Source organism: Chionomys nivalis, chromosome 3, assembly GCF_950005125.1.
Source record: "Chionomys nivalis chromosome 3, mChiNiv1.1, whole genome shotgun sequence".
NCBI classification, from domain to species: domain Eukaryota; kingdom Metazoa; phylum Chordata; class Mammalia; order Rodentia; family Cricetidae; genus Chionomys; species Chionomys nivalis.
In genome coordinates this window covers 19,901,911-19,919,088 of record NC_080088.1, presented here as the reverse complement: position 1 = coordinate 19,919,088, position 17,178 = coordinate 19,901,911, and the positions used below count along the sequence as shown (strand labels likewise).

The 17,178-nt window shown below is 39.7% G+C and overlaps 1 pseudogene; it reads right to left on the bottom strand.

Annotated features, from left to right (window-relative positions):
- Window positions 1-15,268: 15,268 nt before the first annotated feature.
- LOC130870705 (39S ribosomal protein L28, mitochondrial-like) lies at window positions 15,269-16,032 on the bottom strand (annotated as a pseudogene).
- Window positions 16,033-17,178: the final 1,146 nt, after the last annotated feature.

The window sequence follows — 17,178 nt, the reverse complement described above, 5'->3', positions numbered from 1 at the left end:
ACATATGCACACCCAGACACACGCACAAACACATACACATACATCAGACACAAGCCGATTGGGAGACAGAGACAGAAAGGAAGGGGTTTGTTCGGCAGATTTCAATGTGCTTTTTGATTTATTGCTTGAACTCTGACTTATACAGATATCTCCAAGTCAATAAATCAAAAACTAAATTCCAGATACCACTCCCACTCCACCTCTGCAGAACTTACCATGTCTACAATCTTCTTCATCATTGTCATCATTCCAATGGCTCTGACTCAAGTCTCAAAGTCGTTATTGATTCTTATTTTTTCTCAGATCTCTCATATCAAAAATAAAAACCCTAGAAATTGTGTTATATCTATATTCAATATGTGAGGAAAAAATGATTAAGAAAAACAGCAGGTTCCCATTTCTGGATGAGATGCAAGACTGGACTCTACCTCATAATGATCTCATTGTGGAGTCAATACTAGCCAACGATAAAAAAAAAAAAAAAAACTTTGTAACTCCACAAAGGCAGTGAAAGAACAGCAGAAAAGTGACTCTCTGTGCCCTTCCACAATTATGGGTAATGCACCAAAAAGGCATCATCAGCCAACCTGAACTCAAGCCACATGAGTCCATGGTGTGCGGATCGGAAAGACAAACCTCATCCAAAATAGAAGGCAGGCCACCCTGGTGGAAAGAGAACAGCAGTCCCACTCCACGATAAAGCCACACTCTTAAAAGCCTTAAATGTGTTTGTGAGTTTAGTGACATAAAAGATCCTTTGGCATCTGTGGCCAGGGAATCCCAATTTGTCCTTACTTTGCTTCAGGTGGGAAGTGGCCACATGACACGTGCCCAAGAAAAAAATCTATTGTTTTGAACAGAACCACTGAGGGTGCAAGAACAAATTAAAAGCACTCATCAGGGATGGTGAATTGAAGCTGCCATGACTGCAGGGTGAGAGGCAGCTCTGGAAGGCATTTGTGCAAAGTGGGAGGGAGGACACTGAGGGGCTGCAAAGTACACACTGCAGGTTCAAGTACCAAACTGTATAAGTCCACCCCGTGACTGGAAGCAGATATCACCAGCAGAATCTGGGAGACTGGAGACAGAGGCCACAACACCAATCCTGTTAGCACTGCCTGTTGCCCTTTGCTGAGCAGGTTGAGAGATCTAACGCTCACCCCTCCAGCTGGGTGGTTAATACTTAAGACATCTTGAAAGAGAGGTGATAGGTCCTCCAGCTGTACAGATGTCAAGGCTATGCATGTTTCCAACAGTGCCAATGCACTTGAGAGACAAGAACACACACCCAGACACACAGCACACACACACAAACACACACACACAAACAAACACAGGTAAATCACAAAGTGATATAATAATCTTGGGAGAAACTGCCCAGCTCAAAGACTGCAAACCTAACTGGTCATGAAAGGCTCCTCCGTGCAAAGAAGGACATGAAGACGGTGTTGGTGTGCACCAGAATTTTGTCTAACACCGACTCAGCACAGCTAGGGAAACACGGGGCAGACAGGAATGCACAGTTCCCTAAGGCCCATGGATATAGCCAGCAGTCTAGAATTTCTGAGTCCACAGACAAAGGTCTACACCAACATCATTGCTTCTCTTTTGTTTTGCTGTTTGTTTGGTTGGCTGAGTGTTTGATTAGTTGTTTGTGTATGGATGGATAGGTAGATAGGTGAGATTTTTTTCCTTCTTTTCTTTTTGTACTTGTGCTATATCTCTTAGTTTTTACTATACCTACAGCATTGTGTTTACTGGGTCATGTTTATGAATTATATTTCTTAATACACTTATTTAATCTTCTTACTGTATATTTTCATCATTGGCAATGTTTTTCTTTACGTTTTTCTCTTCTTTTCTCTCATGTACCCTATGCTCCTTCTTTTTTTATCTCTCCTATAATGTTGGTATAAGTTTTAGTTTTATCATTTTTCTTTAAAAATATCACATACTTATTTTTATTCCCCTTCTACATTTGTCTAATTTTATCTTAATTTTTTCATTATCAGGAAATCCTTTAGGAGATTATTTTTTCCCATCTCGACCTCTTCTCTCCTCATAACGTTCTTTTCAATCTGCTCTGTCTCTGCTGTTCTTCCTCTGGCCTGCTGAGTCTGTTGGCGATGTTTTCTATTTTCTTGAATGCTCTTATTTTAGATTGACTAATCATTTTCCCCCTTCCAACATTTCTTCGCCCACCTCAATTACCTTGTTATATTTCTCTGTAAGAGATGTGATTTTTCTTTCTTCTTCACACTGATGATTTTGTATTATTTGCTGATATTCCTCTTTGAGTCCTGGAGTGAATTAATCTGCTTAATTGTTTTGTTTTTATTGTCATCAATCATTTTCTTTAATAAACTTTTGAAATGCCTATCTTTTGCTTTATCTGTTTCTGTGTCTTTGAAGATAGTAGTGAAGGAGCTATAGTCCTTGCAGGAGTCCTGTCTCTTTTCTTTACATGCTCCGTATGCCTGGTGTTGCAGCATGCACATCTTCTGTTTTGGAGAAATCTGTCAGATTTGTCTGGGAATCTCTTATTAGCAGTCTATTTTCAAATGACCCATCCCCTGTGCCAGTAAGTGGTCATCGAGGGGAAAGCAAACTATTACAACACTAACCTGCAGATCAGCCATCTCTGGATTTGATGGAGAGATCCTGACTCAGTTAGAAAGGAAGAAAAGCAGTAGAGAATAATCCCCAATGATCCCAACAGCAGCCTTTGATTTCCACATGCATGACCACATGGGCACACACCCGTACATATGCAAATGCAGAGAGAGAAAATGGGGAAATATTAATATTTTATATGCAAAAATTACATTGCAATTGCATATAAGTGGAATCCTTTCTAGTCATTTTGCATTTTATTATCATTTCAAAATAATTCATTTGAGAGAAACGGAAGTCACTGTAAACGAAAACGCGGTAACCATGTGAGAACTCTCCACATGGAAGGCAAGAACTCACATAATAAAAAAGCTTCTTTTAACTCTATTAAAGCTAACTTTCGTGATCATTTGAAAACTCAGTGATGATAAAAATATTGCACAACTGAACAAAAGGGGCAACTTTGAGCTTCTAAAAGTCTTTTTATTAACATTATTCTATGAAGAAAAAAACGGTTCCTCCTGAGATGCAGACAATGAAATGGAGGAACTGTTATATCTTGCCAGAACTCCACGCAAAAAATCTGTAAGGCAGGGCTTTTTTTTAGAAAAAGTTTAAAATGAGCAAGTGCAATGACTTTTCACAAAGCAAAAGCTCCACTGTAAAATAAACAATTCGTGCATCTTTATTTCATTTTTAGCACAGAGGTGAAATCTGATACAAAACTCCCTGAGCGAATGTTTGAACGCATCTCTGGTCCTTCTCTCAGTGTGCACCACATGAGTCTGTGCTACTTTTACAGGAACGTAATTTGCCAAGTGGAAAAAGTTTTTGCATGCTATAAAAAATACAGAGCTTTTATTAAGCCAACAATGATTTGTACGTTGACCTGTTTTGCTCTCTGGGTATTAATCACATGCATCTTGTTCATCTCTTCTAACCCAGCTTGTTCCACTGAAGGAAAAAACATGCTTTTAGTGAACTTCAAAGCTACTGAGCATCTATGATCAGGACCGTAATCAGCCATCCTTATACCTGTTTCCAGACCAGCCCTTACCCATCACAGTGCTTGCCCAGCAAGCTCATGCAATGCCCACAGTGAGATCGCCGTGGTAGCAGCTGCCAAGTGTCATCTACTGGGTTTGGAATTCGAGGTCCTGCTTGGCTGTGGGAACAGAGCTTTTCTTGGCAGGAACAAATCTGCTAAGCATAGAAACCAGGTTAAATGGAACATGCCAGAAGTCTTCTGAGAACAGGACCCTACACACCCTAAATGACCACCATAAAAGCCATGGGGTGCACTATTCTTCAGATGTGGGCTACAAACCGAAGGGAAAGTATACCACACTAAACAAGGCTTCCCTCAGCCTCTAGGCTGAAGTGTGGAAAATAGAATCAAATTCCATTCGTTGTTTCCCTGACCATCCTCCTTACTCAAGCAACATCGATGGGTACAAATGAAGATGCACCATGATTCATGAAAGGCCATTTTCGAAGAAAATTCACCAGAGACTACAAACACTCTGAATCTCTGAATCTACTTCAGAATCATGTGAAGCTAGCTACTACCTATGGACCACATTTGGCAAGTGAGACAAAAAAAAAAAAAAAATCTTAACAGCCTGCCTCTGCTTAGAATATAGGGTAAATAAAGAACAACATAACTTCCAAAGCCTTGATTCTTTTCAGTCTATGGCCAGATGGTCTGTGGCTGCAGTGAAAGCATGGGTATTACTGATCTAGGTCTTCAATTCTATCTTCTCCCACTAATGTTGCTTAAATCCCAAAAGAAAAGAAATACAGGACTACAAACTCCATAAACACTAAAATCCCCAGGTCTAGGCTCAGGAAGGAAACCTTCATTTCAAGGCCAACCCTCTGCTCCCACAATGTTTCGGCTGTGTCCTGAACCTCCCCCATTGTGACCAGCTTTAATAACTCCCAGAAACAGATCATCTACCTCATGAACCAGCATACTGTAAAACGGTTGTTTTCACATTTCCCACAATAAAATCCAGACAAGAAATCTGGTTTTTGTTATATTTTTAATAGTGGAAATGTGCTTATGATTTTAAACTCACAGCGTCGTTCGGAAGGATAACATACATAGTAGGCAACAGATTCAGAAATGTCTGACAAAAGAGACTGCACAGCTTTAGCGTGGTAAGATTCTATACAAAAAAAAAAATCATCTGCAAAGTGGAGAACAGGACCTTATCTGAAAGCATTTGCATTGATATTTGTCACCAATTGACCTGGAAGTTCCAAGGTCGTGGCACCAACATTGCTGAAGACCATGGAGGACATGGAGTTTCTCTTCCAGGAAAGTGGTTTTAACATATCCCCAGGAACAGTCTTGTGGGGTTTTGAAGTCTTCCTTATTTAAAAAAAAAACAAAAAAAAAAAAAAAAAAAAAAAAACAGTTTATGTTTTCCTCGCTTTGAGAATTACAAGTGACAGCTCACATAATGGAGAGTCTGCAAACACTACAAAATAACTGCTTGCAACTGTACCTAGAAACTAAAATTGAAGCGTGAGGCCCATTTTAAAAGCTTTAAAAATAATTTGGAAGATAGAAACCACTTATGCCTGGTTCAGCCATTCTTTCTCATTCCATGCTTTGAGCCAAAGTTGGTGCTGGTCAGCCTGATTTTACAATATCCTGGCAATTTTTCAAAATTGTGCTAAAATTTGGCTTCAAAATAATTTTCTACCCCAATACTCTCCATTAAACATAAGTTCCTACTTCCGAATTTACTGTATACTTTTGTTACTTTTATCATCACAGGCTACAAAATAGGAGCTCATTAAGTTGATAGGACATATCTATTTCATGCATTCCGGGAAACACTATTCAGTTTTATTGCCTTTCCTGCAAGAACTACCAAGAAAAGGAGACTTTAAATGACTTGTACTGGGAATGTAGCTCAGGGTAAGGCTCCCATCTAGCTTGTAAAAAGTCCTGGTTTCTATCTCTGGCATTAATATCTATGATGTCTTTTCTTAGCTGTAGTAAGTCACACATACATATATTATATATTCATATATATAATTTGTTATAATAATGGAAAGCATATACAAGCAATAAATATTCTGCATGCTAACATCAAAAATTACAAACTAAAAATAAAGAAAAGTTTTAAAGATTAAAGCAATTCTAAGTACTTAACATTATAGTTTTTCTAGTGATCAAAGGCACTTGTAGCCATGTTTTAGGCAGTTGATGAGCAAGAAAAGTCTTTCTACAGAAGCGCTGTCTTTTCCAAAACAGGTCAGTTAGGATGATTGACAGAATTAATCCTGAGTTTTCAGTGGCAGGAGCTCTTATTTCACACTAACTTTTTATAATGCCATATCAACCTAATTAAGAAATCAAAGTTGGTATGTTTAATTTTGTAATCTATTTCTTAAAAAGCTAACACAAATATTGTCTTATAGCTACTTCTTATTCCAAGAGGGTTTTGACAACAAGACAGGCAAAGAGACAGTGCCTGAGTCATAGAACACAAACAAAGTGAGAGGACGCCAAAGCAGCAGGATTTTCCTTCTAACTCTCCAGTTCTCAGAACAGAGCATCAAAGGAGCAAAAGACTTTTTAAATTAATACTCACTCCACTTGTGTCACGAAGAGTGCATGTTACGAAAAAATTCCAGGATTACAATTAACATTAAGAAAGTCTTATTCGTTTAAATATGCAAAATAACTGTGCACATCATTATGTATTCACCAACCCCCCCCCCAAAAAAAAATAGTTGAAAGAGAGATGAGCTCAGGGCACCGGAGTGCTAACCCATGCGGGCGCTACCCGGACTCACTGTATGACCTTTCCACTGTCTGTCTCATCTGCTCCTTCTCAACTCTTTCCAACGAGAAACGCAGGACATCCATTCCTGGCTGCCCACAGAATGGAGATAAACATAAATGAAACAATGAATATTTATGTACTTCATAAAGTATGAAAGCCCTGCCCAGAATGAAGTGCTCTTTTTACTGTGTGTGCTGACTGAGAAAGGAAACTCTGAGGTTTGCAGCTAACTGTCTTTCACATATGAGACACATGTTGTAGTGATTACGCTGCTGTGTGTCTTTCTTTTCTTTAGAGTTATTAAATGATGGATACTATTGTTCTGAAAGTCATTAAACTGAGAATTTTCCACTGCTCACAACCACAAATATCTGTCCATCAAGCAAAACTGGATGCAGAACTCCCAAATGCTGCTGAGAGAAACCTAAGCCTGCAATGCTGCATGGGCCTTTAAAATATTTTGCCATTTTCAATTGGTTCCCAGTTGTTTGAGAAATATCATAAGCTTACATTCAAGCAACAAAGAATGATTTTATTCTAACCCTCTATATAATTCCTCCTTGATGCTGGAAATTTCTCTGAAATCATATCAATGGAGAATTTCATTTCATGGATTATCTTCATTATTAGAAATGATATTGGAATAAAAATGAATCACTAAGATGTCCATGGGGAAAATGTCTACCAGAATTGTCTTTCAGCTAGATTCAAAGTGTCATATACACATACCAGAAAGCAAGAGGGATGATGGAAATAATAAAGGACATATTAGAACTTTTAATGACTATTACCCAAATGTTGATGATAAAACTGTGATGATTGAATGCCTGAACTCCCAGGATATGATACAGGTGAAATAAATAACTGCTCTTACGTTGCAGAGTGTGTGTTTGCTCAAATAGTTTTCACTGACAATTGGAAATGCAAATAAAAAATTTTGGAGAAGCACCAACTTAGCCTAGCAGAAAAGTTTTCAGCTTGGTTGTGTTCTCTCTAGAAGGTACTTTAGCTCTTTACACAGCAGAAAACTGCAAAGCGGTCTAAACAGAAGCAACATTAGCAACAATATGCTTGAAGATTAGCCATCCCTACCAAACTCACTGGAATAGCACAGAGCAAAAACCAGCACTGTGCCATTCACTGGTAGATATGTCCTCAGCTTTGGTAAGACATGTTCTGTGTTCCTTAACTGAGAATGCTTCAAAAATTGATACATATGGTATTAAAGCACATTTTCTACTTATAGAAAAGTAAAAAGAAAATGACTTTACCCATATTTCTTCCTGCTTACTCCAAAGCCAGCATGGTTCCTTCTGAAGAAACAGACAGCGATCATCTAGAGAAGGCCCAACCTGATGATAATGAGGAGGTCCTGGGCGCTAACCTAGGAAAACTTAGAATCTAGAACTATTCCTACTGGTTCATAACTTGAACCATTCATGAACTGTGGAAGAGGGTTCTTACCCTCTCTATAATTTTCCCCTCATTGATTTCTAGACTCCTGTCTGCAACTGCTTGCATTCCTAAACTGAGCTCCTCAAATTGATTTGGAGTGTGGCTATTGGGGTTATGTACAACTTGTAAGTATGTCTGTCTATAACATACCTCTTCTCTGAGCTGCAGAGTTCCAAATATGATGATAGTGTTCTATCACACAACTTTTAGAAAATATTTTAACTTTCTCTTGGTTTGTCTACACTGAGCTGAGTTTTTCACCTACAACAACACTTAAGAGAGATTTCCCAGCTTCAGACTTTAGCGCTGGGGATAAAGGTGCATGAACAAGCCATTATCACAAGAACCACGCTTAGAATGATGTGGGCATCTGGGAAATATAGAAATACATATTTCTATATGTCCTAACATAGTGAGTTAAAAAAAATTTCCTAAAGGTACTTTTAATTACCCTAAATATGAGTAAAACTTGACCAAGCAAAGAAAGGTGACAATGTCCAGACAAGAAAAAGTCACTGGCACTAGGCAGAGCTGAGAAACATCTAAAAATCTCAAGTCAGACCTAGACTATGGCGTATTTTTGGTGAAAAATCATGACCCCATAGGCTATGTGGCCTCTCTGAATTATCCGTTCCCTGATGCATGTAGCATTAGGTATTCCCCCTGGTGACTTAGCCCATCTTGGGTAGGATGAGAAATATGTGTGAATACTTGGAGCTGGGAGAATAAGAAGGGGGTACACACAAAGGGACACCGTCATTCAAGTGGTGTAATATGACGGCAAATATCTGAATCAGAGAAAAAAGAAAAGTATTCATATTCCTTCTTGTGGAAACTTCTCCTTAGTCAGATGATGATTTGTCTATTTTTAGATAGTATTTATCTGCAACAATCCTCCATTTTTAAATTCATATTTCACTTTTTTCCCCCTCTAATTCTTTAAACTATATATTTCAGTTTAACTCTTTGTCCTCTATGCTCAACTTCTGGGTCACAGGCAAGAATTTTCCTGATGACTTTTCTCTCTTGGTTATGAGTTATGTTTTGGTCTCAAGACATTGGAGTAAGTAATACACACACACACACACACACACACACACCTGAAATGGCTTATTTTTCTCCAGTTGGGAAACTGGAGGTCAGGGCTGAGCATTTTTACTAAGAGTGTAAGTGGATTAGAAAGAGGCCTCTGCTCAGTTTCAGCTTACCTCTGGTTGCAAATGCCTTGAGGTCAGGCTCAAAAGACTCTCTCCTTCGGGACTCTGGGATGAGTTCACGCTGAGAGTTCTCTGCCTTTCCTTCTGGTTCTCAAGTGACAATATCATGTACCATTAGCTGGGGGAGGTAGGTAGAGGACTGGTCAGGAAACAGTTATTCCACTTACAGCTTGGTCAGATTCCAGCCCAACAGTTTAGCCAGCGTCTAGCTCAGAAAAGTCTGCTCAGGTGGTGTTTTAATAAAAATGGTTCCCATTGGCTCCTATGCTTGAATGTTTGGTTCTCGGCTGGTAGACCATTTAGAAAGAATTAGGAGGAGTGACCTTGTTGGAGTAGGTGTGTTTTGAGGTTTCAAAAGTCCATACCTTTTTCTCTGTGTGTGTGTCTCAGTTTCTCTTTATCATTTTTTGTGTGTCTGTGTGTATGTGTACTTGTGTGTGTATATGTGTGTGAGTGTGTGTGTGTATGATCAGTGTAGTCCCGTTCAGTTCCTCCATACCCACTGTCCACCTCTCTGCCTGCACCTGAGGGTAGAGATGTGTGCTCTTAAATACTTCCAACATCATATCACCACACTCTCCACCATGATGGTCATGGACTAAGCCTCGGGAACTGGAAGCAAGCCCCCAGTTAAATGCTTCCTTTTATAAGATGCCTTGCTCATGGTGTTATCCAGCAATAGAATACTAAGACAGTCAGGATAGTCCACCACTCAATAAACATTCTCTGCTGATTTCAAGAAGGATGCTATATATCTGTATGACTCTGACTGCTAAATAAATGTAACCTGGTTTCTTCAAAGCGCACATGAAACAAAGCATTCGGGGGATAGTGTTTAACTGAGGAGTATTACCAAGGAATCAAACACAGATGACAGGCAGTCCCTGAGTAGACCAGGAAGTGATATTTGGAATAGTCTAATAGCAGGATGGAAATTCAGTTTTTCACATTGGTTTGCTTGGTTGGGTTTCGCTTCTTGGTTGTTGTTATTTTGTTGTTGGTGGTGGTGGTGGTAGTGGTGGTAGGGTTTCTTTGGCAGGGATGGTTGTCTGCTTGTTTATTTTAGGAAAGCAACACACGATGGTATGTGGGACCAACAAAGGCACTGTGGAACTGTGAGCAAAGAACGGCAATGCTTGAGGCATGACATCATAGATCGAAGTACACTCTGGCAGCCCTAAGGAGAAAGAACAGGTTGGAAGAGAGCTGGCAGAAATATACAAATGCATAGAAAAGTAAAAAAAAAAAAATGCACATGGTTGAAAGCAATTTATTCTGTTAAGGATGGCATTAAAAACTGACCTGCCCAATTTGATTACTCATCTCCCAGGAGGCATAGGTGTACACATGTTTATGTGAACACATATGCAAGCACACGTGTTCGCTTGCACACACATACACACTCATACGTATTTTCTTAATGGCTCTGGTAATTAGAAGTTAACAGGTGCCTACTGGTAATGAGTCCTGTCAGCTATCTCTTACACACCACAATGAGTTCCTTAAACCTCACTCAGCTCTTGTTTTGCTTCCTGCTCAGAAACAGTCCAACATAAACTCTGCCCAGATTCACATATGTGCCCCCCACCATAAAACCCTGTCTCCACTCAGTCTGGTGTGCTCTTCCTTCCTTAGCCAGAGCTTCCTAGGATGGGATTCTATTGCAGTCTGCTTGATGGCTGTATCTTATATGTAATGGAAGTACGTAGGAAGTAATCTTTCCTTGGAAAAGACTAACTAATCAATACTGGAATTCAATGAATCTGTGCTCCCCACCTGCTCTACTGCATCTTCAGGTATAATTCTTAGGTGGTCATGACACAATAAGAAACCAGTCCATGGAGCAGAGGACAATGAGTTAAAGACTCCTAACAGTCATTGTCTCTGTCTTCTTCTCCGTCTTCCCCCACTCTCTTACTTTTGCATGATCTCTTGGGTTGGACACCAGAATTAAATAATAGCCTACTGGCCTTTTACATGTGCTGTATGAAGAATTCAGGTTAAAAGCATTAATGATTATATGAACTAACATTTGTTGATACTTTATTCTAGTTTTGCATGTGAAAAAAACTAATGCAGGAAAATGTCCCCTGAGATTCCTCCTTAGTAAATTCTGGCAATAGTCACTTGCCAGTAGGGTTGTGGGTATTTCCTCATTGACACTTTCCTTCTCTAACAAGATAAGGAAAAGAAAAGAAAAATGTGTAGCTAAGTAAACAGACATTTCTAGCTTGTTATAGTAACAGATATAACACTGATTTGAATGCTTTGTAAAGCACAGTTTTAAATTACCCCCTTACTCATTACCATCTCATTAATTCTAGTAGTAGAATAATTTATTTATTTATTTATAACTGTCATCATTTGAGACATTCACATTGATTTCTACAACTTTTTGTTTTGAATAATAGCATTCTGGAAACAGAACAGTGAACTGGCAAGCGTCTTATTGGATGTCTTCAGGGTATACATTAGCTGTTTCTCACAGGCTTCAGCACCTTAAAGATTATCTTAACAATGAATCTCCAAATCATGAAAATATGGGAAATGAAGAATCGAATAAACATGAGACATTGTTTGCATTTCTTCCTGAGGTGCTGAATTTTTGTCTTTGTGCTACATGCACAACACCCAGAAAGAAACACGTTACCAAGTCACCGTCTGTAATTGGTTCTCCTTACTGATAGAACAAACTCTCAGGCCCCGAATCATAGCTGGATTCTGCCTCCTAGGTATCTGCACTGGAGCCACCCTCAGAGGCATTCTTTCAGCCAGGAGCTGTGAAGATAAAATCACTTGAGAATCATTGGTATTTATTTTGGAATAAAGTGATGTAGTTTATGAACTGGTTGTTATTAAAATACAGCAGATTAATTATATAGTCTGGATCTGTTGTTAGTTTTTTCTCAGATTTGTTTCAGGGAATGGATGAAATGCTTGCCAGGACTTGTCAACTTTACAGTTTCCGTTGGGCCTCTGTTCCAGTTTGCTCCACACAATATTCCTCCTTGGGGTGCCATGTTGCCTGCATGTCACACCACTTCCACTTCTAATGATTGCTTTCTGATATCAGAGCCTGTAATGTAAATGGCATCTTTTATAGTTTTCTAGTTAAACATGGAGTTCTCTTTAAAGTTATAGTTTTTATCAGCTCATGAGTCCGAACATAATCAGACTTCCTAACCTTTAACTGAAGTGTTCTGTAAAGTGTCAGGCAACAGCAATGCAGTGGTGCCTGCCCCCTGCCTGCTGTCTCATCCATGACAATCCATTCCGTTGGGTAACGGGTGGTCTCTCTGGATCCTACACGCTGTCTCATCCATGTCAGTTCACTCCTTGTGTAACAGATGGTCTCTCTGGGTCGTTACATTTGTAAGTTGCCAGTTCTATGCCATGGGATCCTGATGGTCTTTCTGGATCCTAACATTTGCAAGTTTTCTGCTCTATACCATGGGATAAAGCTGAATTTAGGAATAAAACATATAGAATTGAGTTTGTAATTACATTTTGGGGGGAAAATGAAGTATAAAGATACACATTTAGTAAGTTTGAGTGTGTACGGAATTTCCAATACTCTGAAACAATGGTTAAAATGAACATTAAACTCCAAAGGTAGTTATGTTATTTGTAAAGCGAGATAAAGGGCAAAAAGACAGTCTCTTGCAGCATAAGAAGAAAATAGTAAACATTATAATGTGAAACATAACTAAAAACAAAATTACAGAAGAAATATAAATGATCAATGAGATTTTCAAATCCACACATGAATGAATAATAATATGACATTTAACTAATGAATGCTTTTATTCTTATTGCAAATCCATCACTAATAAGTAATTAAAATACAGGCCCATGTCCTACACACTGGCAATTTTCTTACATTGTATAAATGTCTTAAAGAAACATTTTTGGCCAAGAAATTCCAACTTTTAAGCATTCCTAAGGAAATCATTAGTTAATTATATTAAATCTTAGCAGTATTAACTTCCTTTACAGTTATACTTATAATTGGAAAAAAAAACAGAATCTGTTTGTCTGTTTGATAATTTTATACAAGCAAATACTATACAACCACTAAAATGAATAAATAAGATATATAATTATTATAGACTAATACAGTTATGCATTGTTCAATTTTAAAATGTCATCTACAATTAATATAATCATAAAACAAAACTACATACATACAATTGATTTTTTTAAGTACATATGAATTAATCCCAAAACATTAACAGGAGTTGTGGCAGTGTAATCAGATTTTGTGATACTGAACTTTTCTTTGCCTGTGTTTCTGTTACAGCTAATGAAATCTATTAAGACAAAAATTTAAATGATAATTCTGATGAAAATCCTAGCAGAGGAGAAATATTGCACAGGCTAATTGAGGAAATATAGGTTAATTTTCTGGATTAATTCCTACTCTGTTAGAGTTCACGAATATCAATAACTTCTGGCTTTTCCTGAAATACGAACGTGATTCTAAACAAAGAAGATACTTTCTAACAAATACTGTATGGAGGAGACTTACAGTTTAAAACGACAATCAGTTCAGCAGAGCTGATGAGACATTTCTGAACTTTCCATAAATGTATTTGGAAATCCCCTAAAAGATGCAAAGATTTATAGCACACCTAAAGTCCTCTACAAAAAGCCACTTCCTTACTTATTAGGGGACTCAATTTTTTTTTAAAAAAAGGTGTGATTTCCATGCCATGTGTGCTATATCTTCCTGGAAATACATTTTAGGATATGCCTTTAGACTTTTTACCTAAGTGCCATGGGCTGGGGCACAGTATAGGGACCGAATACACTTCACACTCATGTCCTGCCTTCATGGCAACATTATGGTAATTTTTCAGATAATGGGAAAGGGATAAAAGCAAATTCCTAAGATGCTGAATAATTTCTCCATTCAAAAATATGGGACTGTCATTGTCTCCTTAGCAGAAAGTCAAAATTTTGACTCCAAAGTGCATCATTAGTGCTGAGAGAGGAGGGCACAGCGCAGCCTCCAGGGCCGAAGGGGCAATGACGTTTGCTGAGATGAGCTTTCAATTTTGCTCGTTAATTTGGGAGCATTAATCATCATCAACTCTTTTTAATCAGAAATTGTGATTTCCTGAGGACTTTTCATTAATTGCAAACTGGAGTAAAAGGCAAATTAGGCTTCGCTGTAGATCACAGTGCCTCTATCAGGGTTATGCTCAGACATATCTCGCTGAATTAGGTTCAAATAGAGCTGTTATTCAATCTTTCTATCTTATTACCACCCAGAATCTGTGAATTCATTGAGGCCAGTAGTACATGAATAGCCTTAAACTGGTAAGCCGTGAAGTGATTAAGCTAACAAGTGGCTCTTAACTTCCACCGGCACACACACCTTGGAGCATGGAGCTGAGCGGTTTATGGAGCTGACTTTTGACTCAGCACTGAAGCAGTTAAACCAGCTTCGTAGTCTTCCCTTCTTTGCGGTGGACCCGCTAGCGACGTGAAATCAAATTGCAGTCCTTGATAAGATTTAACGTTCGGCCTTTCTAATTCTCCCTTTGTGAGGAAACTGAAGTAGGGCTGTGTGCAGTTGTTTTGATGAGACTGAAAGTACCATCAGCTCTGCTCTCTAAGCTAAGCAGCAGCCTTCCTGCTTAAGGGACACGGACATTTTACGTGCAGACTTAACGGGAAAACTTCGCACCACACTTACTGCGATTTGACTCCGTGCTTTGAGTCTGTTTCAGGTGCAAGAAAAACAAAATTCATCTTAATGCAATTGTTTGTCTCAAATGCCTCTGTTTGCCATTTTAGCAGATTGGCCACTCTTCCCATACATGCGTTCCCCGCTCAAGGTAGTCTTGTGGGAACCTCATTTCCAGCATCTCTCTCTTTCTTACCCCCCGCCCCCCCAAGCAAACCAGCACACTTTACTGTGGCTCAGACTGCTTCAGACCTATTCCAAGCCCAAGAACTACAATGCTGTAAGTACTTGACCAGCTTGGACAGGCATCTGCTCCACTCCATACCTCCAAGTCCTGGCACAGAGGAATCTCTGAACAGTCTACTACAGGAGCTCTATGGTCAGCACATGCCAATCAGGGTTCACCCACTGCCCACAGGTGGTCTTTGTGTTCACCTCAACTGTGTCCATGGAGCTAAAAGCCCACAGGGAAGGCTGAGCCCTGAGTTCAGGCGCGGTCACCAGCTCTCTTCTGCACCACTGCTGGCCTCGACAGAACCTGCTCCTGAAGCCGCTGGACCAGCTCCTCTACATAGACCTTGAACAAGGGTACAGGGTCCTTTTCCTCCAGGAGCCTCTGTTTCCCCGCAGCTTCCTCCAGAGTCAGGCCAACCCACTCAGCCTCTGCCTCCAGGATGACAAAACTCTTGTACTTCTCATTAGATGGCTACTCTCCGTTCGGGGTCGTCAGGGTGTAACTGGGGGTCCTGGCAAGCAAGCCTCAGCAGCATCCCTCGCTTTAGGTCCTTGCCAAACTTACACAGGTCTTTCTTTGGGGTCTTGAGAATATAGAAGTCAAACCTGTAGGCCTCATCTATGAGATCCAGGGTCCTCATGGTCGCAGTCACGGTGAACTTCTTGTCCAGGATTTCACTATAAAGCTCCCGAGTGAACAGCTGAGGCCCCCACCCTTTCTTTACCCTTGATGAGAGTTTGTCGTTGTTGGAATATCTGTAGCCCAAAATCAGGCCCTCTCCACGCCACAGCCCCTGCTGGGACTCTAGAGGGTAGTGAATTGGAATGGGTATGTCCTCAACTAACTCGCGCGGCCCGTTCTTCGGGTTGATCTTGAACTTGACTCTGAGGTCTGTAGTGGTCGGCGTTCATTCTTCTTCCAGCGAACGCAAGAAATGGGTGGGCAAGCGCGCATAGATACCCTGCCGCAGCCGCAGCTTCTGCCACATGTACACAGGATTCTGTGCAGAGGCATTGCGTGATCCTCTACCTCTGAAAGTTGTGCACTTGAGTCCTCCAGCATTTCTCTTGACTTTCATCGACGCTTCTTGAAAACCAGCGAGATGGAAAAGTGGCGTGACAGTGAGGGGCCAAAATCTTTTTCAAGTTCTGAAGCTGTTGCACACATCGTTGCCAAGGTCCCCTATCGGAGCTGTTTCTCTGACTATAAGATTAAGCAGTGATGGTAATTAGTAATTATGTCATCACTGCTAATATGAAAATAACAGTAAACAGCCAGCATTTATTGGGTGCTCGCCATATGTTGCATAGCAAGTTGGGCACTTTTCCCTGTAGGAGCTCACTTAATCACCTAGGAAGAACACATCCCTATTTACAGACAGGGTCACTGAGATACAGAAAATTCTAGAAACACGTCCAAGCTTTTCATAGCTGACAGAGGGCAGGGCCCGAAAAGTAACAAATGTCTGAATTAGGAATAAAGGATAAATATTCTCTCAGTTCTATAATCAAGGTTCAATGGGAATCCCCCACTCACATGTGTGTGGAGATAAAGACTTGCTTTAAATAAATGTGTTTCCTAAGTGAGGGGCTTAAGAAACATACTTGTTTGTGTTTCTAAAATCTTTCCCCAATGAGATGTCTTTAGAATGCTGTCTAACAAATTTTGGTTTGTTAACTTTCTGCACAAGCACAATTCCTTGAAAGGAAGACCACACAATGCCATGCAGTCTAATATTACTTTTTTTAGTATCCAATTAACTGTTATTCTCCTTTAAATTTCAGTCAATCCTGGTGGCTCTCTGCCTTTTTCAGCTGTGCAACTGAAATCTTAGATGGAGATACAATTTCCCCATTTGTTATGGCAGCAACAGTGAAACACCCTGGGTTCCTTCATGCCCATCCTGGATGGTATGCACTGTAAACGGTTACCTGAGCAAAGACCTCCATGCCAATCCTGGATAGCATGCATTGAGAAGCCTCACAATTTTAATGCATTGCAAAACTCAGTTTAAGATTTGCATTTCCTGGTTCAGCAGGTCTGTTCATTCATTTCTTCCCCCAGAAAAATAAACTACTGATATGTATTGTCTGCTTCTTTTTTTTTTATCATGTTGGAGCTTATAGCTTATTCCTCTCCTCCCTGGTAAACTCTTTCTAT